Source organism: Puntigrus tetrazona, unplaced genomic scaffold (assembly GCF_018831695.1).
Source record: "Puntigrus tetrazona isolate hp1 unplaced genomic scaffold, ASM1883169v1 S000000001, whole genome shotgun sequence".
Taxonomy (NCBI): domain Eukaryota; kingdom Metazoa; phylum Chordata; class Actinopteri; order Cypriniformes; family Cyprinidae; genus Puntigrus; species Puntigrus tetrazona.
In genome coordinates, this window is record NW_025047681.1 from 641343 (window position 1) to 657324 (window position 15982).

Sequence of the window (15982 nt, forward strand, 5' to 3'; positions counted from 1 at the left end):
CTGTCTTTTCTAGTATTTTAAAATAATAATTCAATTTATAAAGCATTCATTTATTACTAGCCACAGCAAATATCACCACTGTTGATCTTTCTCTGGCCTGTTGGCTCCACTGTGAAATACCGTAAAGCTTCAGAGAATCCAGGTGTCATTCATAATTAATTTGTAATAATATCATCAAACACTGCAGTAGATCATCAACAGAATTGTTTTTTCTGAAGACTAGAGAGTGTCTGTTGAAGCATTTCTGAACGGTTTTTTGTATGATGATGTTGGTTTCATGAGATCTTGAGTGCTGAGCACCATGGTGTGTTGATAAACCCGCTTCAGAGAAAGAGTGCAGTACCTTCTCCACACAATTCTGATCTTCTGCTGAATACTGCTCATGTTTGAGGAGCAAAACAATCAAGCATGAGGTCCCCGGATCAGACACAGATTCACATACACTCTCTACGCTCTCTGTGGCATTTGATCGTTTGAGATGTTTGTCTGGAGCAGCTGAGGACTGTTGATGACAGTTATGTGTCTGTTTTTCAGTCTTCCTCCAATTCTCTCTACAACATCTGGAAGAGCTTCATTGTCAAAACGCTGCTCGCCTAATATGAAGTTTCCTACAAGACTGTTTTCTGACACGCCTGAACCAGGAGAAATGAATCCTCACTGCAAAGAGAGTCAAATCAGAAATTTAGTGTCTGCAACATGTTAGAATGGAAAAATGTATGTACAGACTTACTATAAAGAGGAGGTTGTTCTATGCTCCATCTCCTGTGTGGATTGAGGGCAAGCATCCACTGTATAATACAAAGTCTTAATTTTCTGTTCGTATGTGTGACTCAGACATAATAAATCTTTGAACAAATAGTCATGGTCAAAAATATCGGCACTTCGTGAAGCATGCTCAAAGAAGGCTTGAAAATAAATCTGCATTGTTAATCCTTTTGAACTTTCACAAACAATCGAACCTTTCATTGTATTTTAAAATTTTAAAATGGGTGAAAATATTATTATGAAATAAATGTCTTTCTCAAATACATTGACAAAATTATTGGCGCCCCTACAGTAAAAAAAAAAATCTTCTAGTATAAACCCCGTTTATATTACTAGCAATTCTGAGGGTTATTATGAACATGACATTATCCAGCCATGGCTTTCTTTCACAGAAATATAAACAAACTTCCTGATCATGAGCATGTGGGTAATTTCACTTGTTTTATTAACTTATTTACTTTTATTTTCGGTTTGAAAATGTTTTTGAATAGTCATTTAAACTATTATTTGGCTGATTTTTACCCGTGGTGGAGGTGGTTGACATGCTGATACTCTGTTCTTCTTTTAGTCTTCACCTTTTCTGACTCTCACATTTCTCTTCCTTTATCTCTCAATCATCCTGTAAGAGATTTCAGTCAGTGATTTTCAAACAGTAAATACAGTCTATCTTCAATTATCCAGAATGTTTAAAGCTCTTTTACAGTTTCTAGCTTTTGTTGCTTGTTTGTTGGTTTTCTGTTTAACTACAGTACAGCAGGTCGAACTGGTTTAACTAGATCGTGAGGCTCTTCCTGCAACACTGCGCGTTTAAGTGGAATTAAACCTGTGAATCACAGCAGTGATAACACCACAAGTCTTATATAAATAAAGCCACGCCTCTGAAATACATTAGAATGATTTATCTCAAATTATTTTATTAAAATAATTAAAAAAATTTGGAATAACATTACACTTTCTATATTCTCTCTCTCTGCATTCAGAATTTATGCAGCAGTTCTGTATCATGTTTCTGCACCAGCATGTTTACAAAAGAAATGAACAAAAACACTTCATATGAGACAATATTTCTGCATATAAACATTGAACACATAAAAAAAAACCTCATGTGGTATGTTACTGCTTGCTGATACAGTCTACATGCATAACAGAACTTTTAATTTAATTCTTCAACTTATAAGAGTATTTATAATCATACCTGCATTTTTGAGATTTCATCATGAAGACATTTCTTTTCATGCTGCAGGAATGAGAGCAGGAAGAAGTTTGTAGGTGGAGTCGATCCCCACTTTTTTAAAGCAAACTAACCTGTTGGTCTGTCTGGTCTGACAACAAGTGCAGGTGAAAGTTCAGTCTTGAGACATGATGATGATTTAAGATTTCTTTATAGAGCACAAATTTAAACAATCGATGTTGATCCCGAAGTGCTTTGAAGTTATACAAAGGCTGAAAAGGAAAATCCACTTAGCGCTTTTTAACAATACAGATTGTATCAAAGCACTGAACAGTATGGAATAGGAGAATAGAATGATAATATATCCCTATGACGCAGATTGAATAATTGGTTATTAAATGCAGAGATGGGCTCTCTGTAATCAAATCAACGATAAACGTTGGTATTCTGCGTGTGTAATAATGAAATGTTGTGTTATGTTTTCTAAGTAGTATTGCGCCTAAGGAGTAGCATATAAAGGAAAAAGAAGAAGGGGTTAACGGGTATCATTTTTAATTATTTTAGTGTTCTGGATCAGAGTTAGATGGAGTCATGGAAGCGTGTGCGCGTTCAAACTAGTTGCTAGTGGGAAAGAGCTGGCTGCCTGTTAGCTTAACAGCTGCTAGCCTTGACATTAGACTAAGCTAACATATAACTCACTGTGTACGCCTGCTGCGGTTTTAAATAAGCAGATGACTAAACCCATTAAACCCAATGAAAAATTGCTATATACCAGCCTAGGCTGGTCAAGCTGATTTTAGCTGGTCTTTACCCAGCTAAGACCAGCCTAGCAGGCTGAAAATGTGATAAAACCGCTTTTAAACCAGCTTGCTGACCAGCTTAAACCAGCTAAGACCATTTACCATATTTTTTACCACAGTAAATGTGTAGTAAATGCACAGTAACTACAACTGATATCATACCTCTGTACCATGTAACTAGTGTAGTATTTGTAGGTATGGTAACCATGATTTTACCACAATAACGTAGCTTTGTTTGCTTTTTGTTTTGCTGATATTTTTATGTCAGTTAACAATTCAGTGTTGCTATATCGTGATAATTAACTCTTTACCAAATCAGAACCCTAACCCAGAGCATAAGTTTTCTATTGAACTACAAATACCAGCACCATGTGTTTCACGTTCAAATGGCAGAGAGCATATGGGTAATGTAGCTTAAGATGTTTAATAATAAAGTGGGGAGAAATACAGTCATATCTAAACATGTTCACCGCAACATTTTACATGACATATTTAAGAGGCAGGCTGGATTATCGTATTTTACTAAGGGGACATTTTAAAATTGCTTTATACTACCTTTTCACAAAGAGTTTCCGAACATATATTTCATTAACATAGCATAAATACTTGTTGTACCAGATTGCTCTGCAAAAATATAATCATACTTTGATATACAGCCATTTGAAATGTTAATTGCTCATCTTGCTTAGGATTCATGGGTGATCTTTCCTTCAGGTGTATGTATTATCTTCAAATTATATTGAAGATTAATAAGAATAAGTTATTTAAAACCATATTTTAATCCAAAAGTGAAATGTCTTGAGCATGATAGAATCACATTTCTGCTCATTACCAGAGCTCTCCTGATCTTCTTCCTCTAGCTTATCCATGTCCCCATCATAATCATGTGACCAATTCAAATCTATTCCCCTAACCCTAAATGCAAACTCATTAAAAATTACATGATAAATACATCTATAGAAAGCTTTAAACTTAACGAAATAATGCAAAAATCAAAAACACAAACGCTAAGATTACAATCTTAATCCTTAAAGATAACTTCTGTCTATGAGAGTAGATGGAGGGTCGGGAAATTCATCTTTGCACCACCATATTATAAATATTTTCTCATTATTTCCCCAACACATTTTGTCAACACATCAGTCCCATGAGGCCCCTTTAAAAGACTTTTAAAAAAAAACTTCCCAAATGATTAAATTTCAATGTTTTGATAATTATCCAGGAACTCCAAACGAACAGGGACGTCTTTCAATTTGAGGGCAATTGTTCATGCCCTCAAAAACTGTATACCACCCCAGTGGCAGATTTATTTCAAATTTTTCACAGACCTTTGGGGCCACGAGTCAAACAGGTCTACCAAATTTTGTCCCAATCGGTCTCCATTAACCTTGTCTAATAGGTGCTTAAACTTCATTGGCCAATGTCATGTTTATTAAGTTGCCTAGTTACAGCTACTGTTTTGGATAACAACTAAACACTTACCAAAAGTCCTGTGCTGATGATTGGGGACGAGGTAATGGTGTAGGCAATGTGAGTACAATAAAATACAAAGTGAAAAATAAAATGCAAGTAATTTTTATTTCTCAGATTTGCTTTGGATAAAATGGTTGTTGGCTATGTGCCCAAAGATATCATTACAGTCAGTGGTGTAGTGGTGATATACACAGGTATGCCCACTTCTCAAGGCACGACTACACCACTGATTACAGTCACATCTGATTCTCAGTCATAACAGCAAATCATTCTTTACTCTCTTTGTAGGTTTATTGATAAATTATAATATATATTTTTTTTACTCTATTGATTCCACATTTGCTTGGAAAAAGATCATCATGGTACAGTACTAGCATTTACTACAGAAAGTCTTAGTCTACACCTTAAGTACAAGCGATGAATAATTCATGAACATATCTTAACTGTTTACAGTTGTCATTGTAGACATTATTTTAAACATCATTCATAATTCATCTTTTAAATAATTCCTGATATTATTGTGAATTATTTCTATATTTACAAGGACTTTTGAGGACTTTGTTCATTCTTTGCTGTTACCAATTATGAACTACATATACCAATTATGAACTTACACACTTATGAAATAAAATTTTCAATCATACAACTTTGGTTTAAAGTGCATTAAAATAGATAAGGAAAACAAATGTGGAATGTATGTTTAGTATGTGTTTAAACCTAGTGTGACAAAACCTAAATAAAAACAATTATACACAATACCTGAAAAACCTCAGTTGGTTATTGCAGTTATATGTGTTTTAACACAGATGATGCTAGAATCAAGATAGTTTATCCGTAGTGGAATGAACTTGAACTTAAGTTCATTGCATTGTTTAATTAAGTACTATGGTACTGCACACCATTTTACATCAAAATGTCATGATTGTCTGATAAAGTCTGCTTTGGAGAAATAAAAATTGCTATTACAGGTATGTGGAGTTGCTCTCATCTTCACTCTGATATTCATCTTCTACAGTTTTCTCCAGCATTTTGATGAGCGTTGACAGTGTGTTGTTTGGATCCAGCAGAGTCACTAGAGGGACATTCACACCTCTTTCACAGAAAATAAGATTCTGCAGAGTCATACTAACATTGAGTCTATGCCTAAATCAAAAGGTGAACATCATCATTCAGCTCATCCACCTCAACACCAGTTGTTTCACCAATCAAGAACTTCACATAATCACGTGGTGAGGATGATGTCATGGGTTGCTGGGGTCTAGACATGTTCAGCTCCAGTTTTAATCATTGCTTCCTCTCCGATTTTGAACAACCGCATTCTTAGTGATTTGTTCTGACTGAATATGTTATTCTGAGTTATTTTCAAATTGAATTTGCAAATGACCTGTTGAGGTTTGTTGATCAAGAGGCACTGCTCAAGACTTCTCATGGATTTCTGGAATCTCCAAAAGCATGATTCCCTTTGCCTCCAGAAATCGTTGGAAATGGACTTTGCTGAACAGAAGACCAAGATTCAAAGCTCCCCACCAATTGACTGTCCAGAAAGCCCAGTGTTCCTCCGGTACTGACAGAAAGTGTCCATGAATGCATTAGCTGCAGCATACCTGTTTGTGAGGCATTGCCAATGAAGGCAGAGATGGAGGAATAGCACACAAAATAATCCAGATTGCATTGAATGGCAGCACGTGAAGGTTAATCACTCCATTTACTTTTACAGCCTCATAACTTTCTCATAAAGAGATTTGTCAAGATGTTCAATTAGCCCATCATGCAGAACGACTGCACTGTGAAACACCCCTTGATGGGACTGGATGGAAAATGCTTTTCAATATTAGCAATCGCCTGGTGCACTTGCTCAGAAACAGAAACATCACATGGCAGAGACTTAATGGTAGAACCTCAGCGGCTACTGACCTGACATATTTCTTTGTTGCGTGCCTGAGGGTTTGGATTACTCCTAGACAAAATGACAATTTTCCCTCCTCCTTTCTGAGCGATGAACTTACTCTGTCTCAAATCCCAACCCTGTTAAACCACCTGTAACAATATAGACTGAATTTTTCTGGAACATACATGGTTTAAGCATCACGGGTATGTCAGACAGCTGGTTCTTGGCATCACTATTCAGGACGATAAATGGGTAGGATCTGGCATGTGAAGTATGATTCAGATTCTTTTGTACAGAAATAAGATCAATGTCTTGAGATTTTACAACAGCTGTTGTGTCCAAAGACAAAGCCTTTTGTCCAAATGCATGGATTTTAGCCAACGGTAGATGTGGCATTTGCATTTTCAGTAATCCTTTTGAATTATTTGGGACATGGGGAGGGTATGGGAGCGGACCTCCTCATTTGTACTCTCTGAATTTCTGTAGCATTAAATGGAAATTCTGTCTGATTTTCAAAGACAAGAACAATGTCATTAATGCCTCTAATGCTGCTGGCCATTTCAATTATTTTTAGCGTATAAGGAGGTAGAAGAACAGCTCTCACAGCTTCACTAAAGTCACAAGACAGCTGATCAGCCTGCATGCTCACTTTGACGCTCCAGCCTAATCTATTTGCAATGGAAATTAACACATTCATTAAAGCTGAGTCAGGAAACAGTTGAGAAAATAATTCCAGTTTCTTTTGCGGTTTAGCCTTTGGTAAAGCCTTGTGCAAGATCTGCGAAGCCAGTACCATATAGGAGATGCAAGGGTGCCATCTAGGAATAAAAGCTTTTTGCTTTGCAGCAAACGGCTGCTGGGAGAACTACTTGCAGAGGTGGCAGCCACAGGGTAGCAAGACACAACATGATCACCGACTTTAAATCTACTGACATCTTTACCGGACAGCTGTAACAGTGCCACTGAAGTCAAGGGCTAAGAGCTTATGGTTTTCAGTAGTGGTGTTTGTTCCAATACAATGTCTGACTATAAGTCAGGTCAGAAATACTGACTGGAAAGTAATCTGATGAATGAACACAGATTTTACTGAGGCGTAAGCTCAATATTTTTCCCTTGATTGAGTTCAATAGAATTATCCATTTGAGTCTCACTGACAGATTTGTCATTACATATGGGTCAGATGTTTGGTAAGGTAAAAACTTCTTCATCAGGCAAACATGTGGACACTTCTTGAAGAGATGGTTGGCATAGGTGTGGGTGATTTTTCAGGTTTAAGAATTTTTGCCTTCCTTCACCAATAATAGCTCTGGATATTTGTCACAGGGCATGCGATCTGAGAACCTGAACCAAAGCTTTGATGTCTTCAAAAGTGCCAGAGCCAATGCTCATCAGCTGAAATGAAAGTTCTGCAACTCAGCTGCACATGCTCTTGTCATGCCTAACAGAACAAAACCCCAGGATTTATGTAGTCCATTATGCTCTCGGAGGTCCTATAAGTTATTACTCTGATATCACCAAATTAAGTGCTCTGAGATATTCAACAATTCTTTCTTGAAAATCTCACAACAAACTGCCATGCTATTCAAGACCTTCTCAGATTCAAGGGCTGATAGGTCTGTATCACCCCACATAAACAAAATTTCCTGGAAGCTTTTCTTCACACTTGAAATGTTCGAGTTTTGACAAAATAAGCTCAACTCCACCTTCTAGCAGTGTGTTAATGTATGAAGAAGGGTGTACATCTAGATGTTGAGTCCAAGTAATGTTGCAAAAGCTTTAGAAATTCCTACCTGGTCAGAAAAAATCAGTGCCTTAATTGGTGTATCATATACTGACTACCTCCAGATGTCATACTAAAGCTGTTATGGAAGAAATACTCATTGACTACTTGGGAACGACTTCTCAGCATTCTGATCAATCACATGAATAAGTTCAACCAGCACTCTACCCTGTTTGCTCGCTACAGCCACATATGTCAAAACCATCTTCTGCACATGCATTGCTCTCAGATATACAATCATCTCCTCTTCCAATGGTTCAAATACAGTCAGACTTCCAATTTTGCAGGAAATTGGGGTCTTGCTGATAGGTCATGCCCTATAGTTACAGGAACAAGTTGTATAACGTAATCCAAGACCACAGGGTGAAGATGATAGTCATGCAATTGAGGCAGTAATTCCTTTGGGACCTTCAAAACAGATATAGCTTCTCTAAATGCTTCCCCTACAATAAACATCTGCCTTATTTATGAAGACAGACTCATACTCAAATCCTGTTTGACTTAGCTGCTTGTAGAGTTCTTCAGTAGTCATGTGAACATGCATCTTTTGTAAATAGAGTCTAGTGAAATGGTGAGCTGCTCTTTCAGGCATTCTTTCCGGGTTTGCTTCTATTGTGCCAATGCATAAAGTGCTGAAATAGACTGTATTTTGAAGTTATATGTATTATCTTCCAAATGGTCTGGATCCAGATGTACTTTTATATCTGGCGATTCTGTAAAATGTATGGACTTGGAATGTTATGCTAAGCTGCAGAGAACTTAGTGGAACCTTTTAGGTTTTGTATATGCCATGAAACTTGCTAAACCCAACTCTGTGTAAATGCCCCAGGAATTATGGCAACCCCACTGTGCTTGTGGTCTCTGCAAGAAGGCCACTGATTCAGAGGATAAATCACCAGGTGAACACTGAACTGTCTTCACTACATTTGTGTAACTACTGGATGGTTGCCAGTTGACCAATCAACTGCAAACGAGAATCGAATACATCTCTCTCTTCACATCATCAAATTGGTAGCGAGGGTAGGGAATTGGTTCAGACTCAAAACCTTTGTAGAACATTTCCCAGTCCACTTTGACCTCAAGCTCAAACAGTTTGCAAACAACTGCAAGCATTGTCTCATGATCTTTATCAGGTTGTACTGAGGAAAGCACAGCAAAAGTCTTTCCCAAGCGTCTCAGTGATGTACCCTCTGCAGAGATCTCCTTGGGCCAATTTCAACAAATACCACACTCTTTTTGTTTTTAGCTACAGATTTCACAGCTTGTTCAAATTGAACTGGCTCTCTGATATTTCTTGCCCAATATTCACTGGTAATAAAATCTGAAGAACACAAACTAACACCTGTCACTGTTGAGAAATAATTCTGTCTCCAAATCACATGCTTGTAAAGAACTCTATACTCTCTTTCACTTTAGATATAATGATCCATCTTGTAACTGTGGTATGCTGCAGGTACATCCAAAATGCGAAGGAACAAATCTTTTCCACTTGCTGAGTTGCTCAGTTTCTGATGGAACCTATCAATGACATCTGCATCTCCTGAGAGTGTGTGCATGACTGTGGACTGTTAAAATAGCAGCCAGACAAATCCTTCCTGAATAAGATGGAAGCATTTTCAAGATTTCAGTAACGGTCCATATTACTGACTACCAGCATCTTCCTCCTGTCACAGTGCCTTTGCAAAAACTGCGATAGTGTATGACTTCTACTGCATCACGAGTGACAACAAACCAGAACAGTGAGCTGCAGCAACCTCTCCAATAGAGTGACCCAAACAGCACTCAGGATTGATGCCCCAGTGCTTCAGAAGTTTGACAACAGCAACCTGAATAGAAAAATACAGAAGAGGCTGGGCAATCTTTTGGATCAGACAGCTCTGTACTTTCACTTTTAGCATCTCTGTCAGATTCAAACATCTGTAGCTTTGCAACAGCCTTTCAATCTTCATGATTTCTTCTTTTAAAAACTGGCTCTTGTTTTTAAGCAGCTGCTCTGCACATACCCTGATATGTAACACCACTGCTACAAAACACAAAAACTAGCTTGGAGGTCGTCTTTGATGGTACAACCTTTTTCTCCACGGCAGAAGTAAGTTTCTCTTGCAGATCTGCCAACGACGATGTTTGAAATACTTTTCTGTATTTGTGTTTCAAAATGACTTCTTCTACATGCAGATGTGTACAGTAAAGACTGTAGATCTGATATTTTTCCTGCACTTATCTGTTTTGCTGTGATTCTTCAATTATATTTTATGGATTTTTCAGAGGTTGCAGAGACCACAAAGTACTGATGGGATTTGCTTGTCAGCTGAGCTTTTGGCTTTTAGATCTGCACATATTGTCTGACATGCACATGTGCATTTGTTCCACTCAAACCCAAAGTTGTTAATTCCTGCAGACCTCCCTGCTCTGCAGTCACTGACCCATTTTTCAGCTGTAGTGGGGATTTTCATATTTAGAGATTTGACATCTATGTTAGAGTTTTCCAAAGAGTAGAACAATGATGGCACAATGGTTTCATGCTGCATCATCAAAAGAACCTTTGCCATGAGCCCTGCAACCTCCTGCAACAGATTCTGTGTGTCCAATATTGCTCAACAGAACTAATGATGAGTGGCCCTGACAACTGAGGTCGTGCTTTGGCAATGACTTTTGAGATGCTACCTGCCTCTATTGGATCTCCAACTGGAGTTCCAGTCCCATGCGCTCAATGTACTGGACACTAGTCAGGTCAGTCTCTGTTGAGTAGATTTTCTAAGCAGGTCCTCCTGCTGTGCCATGGATGGTCGGTAATTGGACTAACACTGTAGCCATCTTGATTTACTGCAGTTTTGCTGATGATACCCCAAATATGATCATGGTCTTGAGAGCCTGTCAAAATACAGACAATACAACTGTTTTTATTATCATAAGGTACACATTGCTGCCCTAGTGCTGTGTTTGAATGAGAGACAAATATTTCTTTACTTTTTCAAAGGCTTTGTAGCAACCACGAGCCCACATCCTTCACCTCTACCATATCCATCTGCTTATTGCTGAAAGGTTTACTTATTCCATCAGAGGAGATCATTTTTGCCTTGAGAGCCACAAAAATGGTTGGTTCCAATATACAGGTCACACCACCACACAAGGCCATTTCACAGTCACCTGTTGATTAGAATAAAGATTAAGCGGGCAGCTTAATGGCTAATAATTTGTTTGATTAATTAGTAAAACTTAGTAAAAAGCAAGAAAAAGATTAACTATATCGACCTAAGGCAATAAGCAGATTACCTTGAATATACTGACAATGACAAATAAGTGTACTGAAAAATGCTTTTTTATAGAATTTCTTCCAAGATAAACCTGCAGACAATTATAAGGTTACCTACAGGTTTTTCCATGTATCTTGAAGTTATTGGTTACAGTTCTATGAATTTATGCTTTAGTTGTAGTTGCTGCACATATATAAATTCCTTATTTTACATCCCCCTAATCTTATCAGAAGTAGCAGGTCATTTTATTCATAATAATGATGGGGCAGGTGCTTAAACCCAGCTACAGAATCTTTGTGCAATTTCTTACATATAAAGTTCTTTGCCTCCGTGAAATTAACCAGTATTAACTTTAATATCTCTACCGCATGGTTAAGCTTTCTACTTGGATAAATAATAAATACATCAAAAGGAAGAGTTGAGAGATTTTTTTCACATAGCTGTATTGCCCATCTCTCTGTCTTTTTGTTGCCATGAGGGGTTTGATATTTCCAGTTTCAAATGACAACAGCAGTTTACAAACTTCAGGAAGTCACACAGAAGAAATAACACTGTTATTTTATATAAAATTTATCTAGGATACTAATAAATTTGAGGGAATGTTTATTAGCTCTTTTGGGGTGAAGGCGTTAAAGGAGTTAACGCTGTCTTTATAGTCGCATTAGATTTCTGCTGGGAATCGATATGTGCGTTAAAATATAGATCGGACGCTCCAGATATCGGATATGTATCAGATTAAAATTCACATTTGAAATTAAACTAGACTGTGGTGTAAAGAAAAAAAAAGCTTATATTTATCAATACTACCTTGTTTAATAGCTTGACAAGCTAAGTGAAGAAGCGACGAGAGATGAGGAGCAAGCACAGTGGATGGACAGCGAAAGGCCAGTGAAGTTGAATATGTATGAAATGCGGTTGGCGGCAATGCCTCATTTGCGATACCAGTGCATGGGGTGTGGTCCTATGTGTTTTTGGATTATACTCACATTTGCCAGCTCAAAGTCTCTGTTCATTAGGGCCTGAAAACACAAAGTATGTTAACTGCGATTCATAAACACTTAATATATTCATATTCTAAGTTATAGTATAGTTATACAGGTATACATATTACAAGTTCCTCATTCAGTGTAAAATTAGTTGCAGGGTTTAGAAAGGCAACCATTGATTGATCAACTTGTGTGCTATTTGTGACACCAGAAAATACAGCACAAATTCATTTTTGAGTTCAGAGTCTTCTATTTACCAATGCATCTTTTACTTACAGGTTGCTCCAGAAGGTCCTTCCCCATGCAATAAGCTTATGTGTGTTTTTGTTTTTTTACTGTGATTAACAGTTTCTTTCACTTAAATCTCAAAAGTTGCTTTTTATTTAGAGTAATAATGTTACCCAAAAAAACTCCTGTTCTTGTTCCACTGGCTTTTTCCATTTGGTATTCCAGCATCCTCTAGTGCCTCTGTAGCTGCACTGCAGCAGAAGTTTGTGTTGAGGGTCCATGTTGCTCGATTCCGCATCAGTGATGCCGAAGAACTTGTGGTCAAACTCATTCAAGCTATACAGAACAAAAAGGGGCAAATGATGGGATTATTGCTTTTGGGATTAAAACAATAAAAATTCAAAAGGCAAGACAAGACAAGTTCCTTTGTCCTCACAACTAGATTGGTCTTAAATGAATTGTATACAGACAAATAAGTGTACTTCAAAAGATTCTTCAAAAAATTTCAGTCAGTAGGTCCCTTCCTCAGAGGGAATCTAATGAGGAGAAGTGTTTGTACAATCTAATCCCATGACTGTCCAAATATGAGCCAGTCATCACCAAAACACTGTGTTTTCTCATGGGAACCAGGGATGCTCTCCAAAACTGTTGCCAAGACGCAACAAGACAGGACAGCTTGAAGGGCAAGAACTTGCCCCAGATATTCTCAGGGGATCACTTGATTTCAGGGATGGATGAATTTGAAAATTGCATTTTGCATTATGCAGTGACATTTTAAAACAGTGTAATCCCCAAGTGGGACAAGCAGCACTGAAGATGTACCAGAAAGGGGCCAATGAGGTGGAATACAGGGACATGGATTGACGGACTAGGGGGTGGACCGGCAAAGCCTCCTCTGCTCTGGAAGCAAAAACTGAGTTTACGCTTGCACCTGTTGCCTGTTTATACTCTGGATGCAACCTCATGCCAATGTGCATTGACTTTGGTTAGTTTATACTCAAAGTGGATTGGTCTCTTTTGTGAGATTCCTAATTCTAAATTAGTTGTCGTAAAGTGACCAACTTCCAAAAAAACAGGTTTAAATCCATTGCTATCAAGTGACTAAAGCATTTAATCATGTTAAAATGTGTTGAAATAAACACATATGCAAGCTTCCCACTTCCACCAGGTATGAGATATAATACTTATTATTCTTTTGAGTATTATTCTTGTGTTTTATTCAGCCATTATCAGCCTTTATACTGGCAAAAAGGCTATATCAAATCACATCGATTCAACATTTCAACTATTATAATTTTTATCTCAGAACATTTGACCAATACCAAACTAATAACAACTATAGATTTGTTTCTATTTAATTATATATAAGTGATATATCTTTGTTTACAAAAATAGACTTTTAATTTCCCAAACCTACTGCTAGATTCTGGAAGAAAAATTCTTTAAACAGTGGTTCAAGAGGATGTGATGCTGTCATCCTTCAAAGATTCACTCACAACTTATCTGCTCCATAAAGCCTATGAAAAATCATTTATGGCCCTGATCTTAAAAAAAAAAAAAATAATACTAGAATGCTGCCCTAAGTTTTCTTAATGGATGTTCCTGTAACATCCTCATCATCAGTCAAGAATTTGAGTGTATTATTTGACAGGAACCTGTCAGTCATTCAAACTCAAATTTCTAGCATTTTACTGTAAATCTGGGTTTCTTCCATATTAAAATACAGTTGAGTATACCTCGCTCGCGTTTCAGCAAACTATTTTAGCATATCTTCTCATAGGACATTACTATACAAATGAAACTCGTATATATTTAGATTAGTCGGTGTGCAACTTCTATGACAGTAAAGATTTACTGGTCTAAAATAACTCAACATACAGCTAACATTGTCAAAAGAGCTGGCAACAAAAACTGATAACAGCTATACTTTGTTTAACTATGTAAACCCATTATGTCCTGTCTACCATACAAATGTGCATTTTAGATTAGAGCAGTTAAAATTTAGGCTTTGAGTACAATTCTGGACGTTCAACATGGCACTTCATGGCAAAAAGAACTATCTGAGGATTTGAGAATTAGAATTATTGCTCTCCACAAAGATGGCCAAGGCTATAAGTAGATCAGTAACACTCTGAAACTCTCACCACATGAACTCCTGCACTACACTACTGTTGGACTTCATTTCCCATACTCCATTGAATAAATTGGTTGCATCTGCAATTTTAATTAAACAACTCCAAACACAGCATTACTGTCTTTCACGTTCTACAAACCAGTTTGCCTTTCTTTCATAATAATCACAAACATTTGTTCAGCTTCTCAATGATGTTTGATGTTTTACTAAAATTAATATTCACATTAAGACAACTGAGCAGGCTAATCCAAGTTTTCAGAGTCACTGTTAGGTGAATCTGATCATATTTCCTGAGCTCAGCTCTGCAGGTTTTGGGTTTGAGAATCCTGCTTCAGTGACTTGGGAGAGGCAAGCGAGAACCTGCCTCATGCTATACCTCTGTTCTGTTTCTATATGCTGCTGTCACTGTTGCACTTTGTCCCTTGATAAAATAAGTAAATGAATTCAAAGTCTTACCCTTCGATGAGTGCTGCCTTTGCTGTGTTTGTCTTTCCTACTTTACTCTCATCTGGATCGTACTCAATGAGAGAAGATTAAACCTGTCATTTGGTATCTGAACAGTACAGTTCTCTCCATGAAGGAGGACTCTCCCAAAAGTTTTCAAGTCCTCGCCTAAAACCGATGAGAACATGCTACCATGTTAATATAATTTAGGCTGAAATCATATAAAAATAATGAAAACTGTTGAATAATTACTTCTCCAGGAAAATGGCATCCAATGCCAACAACAGCGTATTTCTGCATAATCATCCGCATCATGTTTCACATCGTTGAGTGGCAGATACATTTGTACAGTCTATAGACAGCAAACTTTATAGTTGAGGTAATGTATTTGACATAGAATGGACCATTATTATTAATCATTTAGAAAATATATATATAATATAAAGAGACATCCTGAGAAAATCTGGTTTTAATGCAGCTAAGGTAAGTAGTTTGACTATTTAAATTAGATTTCACTGTAAATGAAATGAATATTTTTAAAGTGTTTATATTTATAATTTTTATGTTTTTCAATTTTGTCTTAAAATAATGTTTATTGTAATTTTAACTCTGTATAATAATGGAGAAAAATTAAAAAGCAATTCAAATTAAGCATATTGTCTTACCTGGATACTCCAGGATTGCCTTGTGTTTTTGAAAATGTTGATAAGAGTCTACTCTATATTTATTTAACTAAAGGAGGAGGAATTATATAAAAAAAAGCCAATGATTGACTAGAACACACTGGTAATCATTGCTCAGAAAACACTTCACGTAAAATCATGAAACATTTTTTTCAGAAAATTCTTTTGACTAATGTTAAGTGCAGTCATTACACACTGAAATAGATAAAATTGATTTAATGCTTTATTGGACGTTTTGGTATTTAGATAACTGAATTCAGCTTTATTCCAGACTCAACAAAACCTTTCAAATGGCCACGTTAGCAGAATGTACAATTGACTGCAAAGGCTAGTTGACTTCCTCCTTCTCAATCATGTATTTGTTATTGGATCAAAA

The 15982-nt window shown here is 36.9% G+C and overlaps 3 pseudogenes; all 3 read right to left on the reverse strand.

The window, feature by feature from the left end:
- Positions 1 to 5171: 5171 nt before the first annotated feature.
- Positions 5172 to 6499, reverse strand: LOC122331449 (annotated as a pseudogene).
- A 19-nt stretch (positions 6500 to 6518) lies between these two features.
- Positions 6519 to 8421, reverse strand: LOC122331450 (annotated as a pseudogene).
- A 416-nt stretch (positions 8422 to 8837) lies between these two features.
- LOC122331451 lies at positions 8838 to 15238 on the reverse strand (annotated as a pseudogene).
- Between the last annotated feature and the right edge of the window lie 744 nt (positions 15239 to 15982).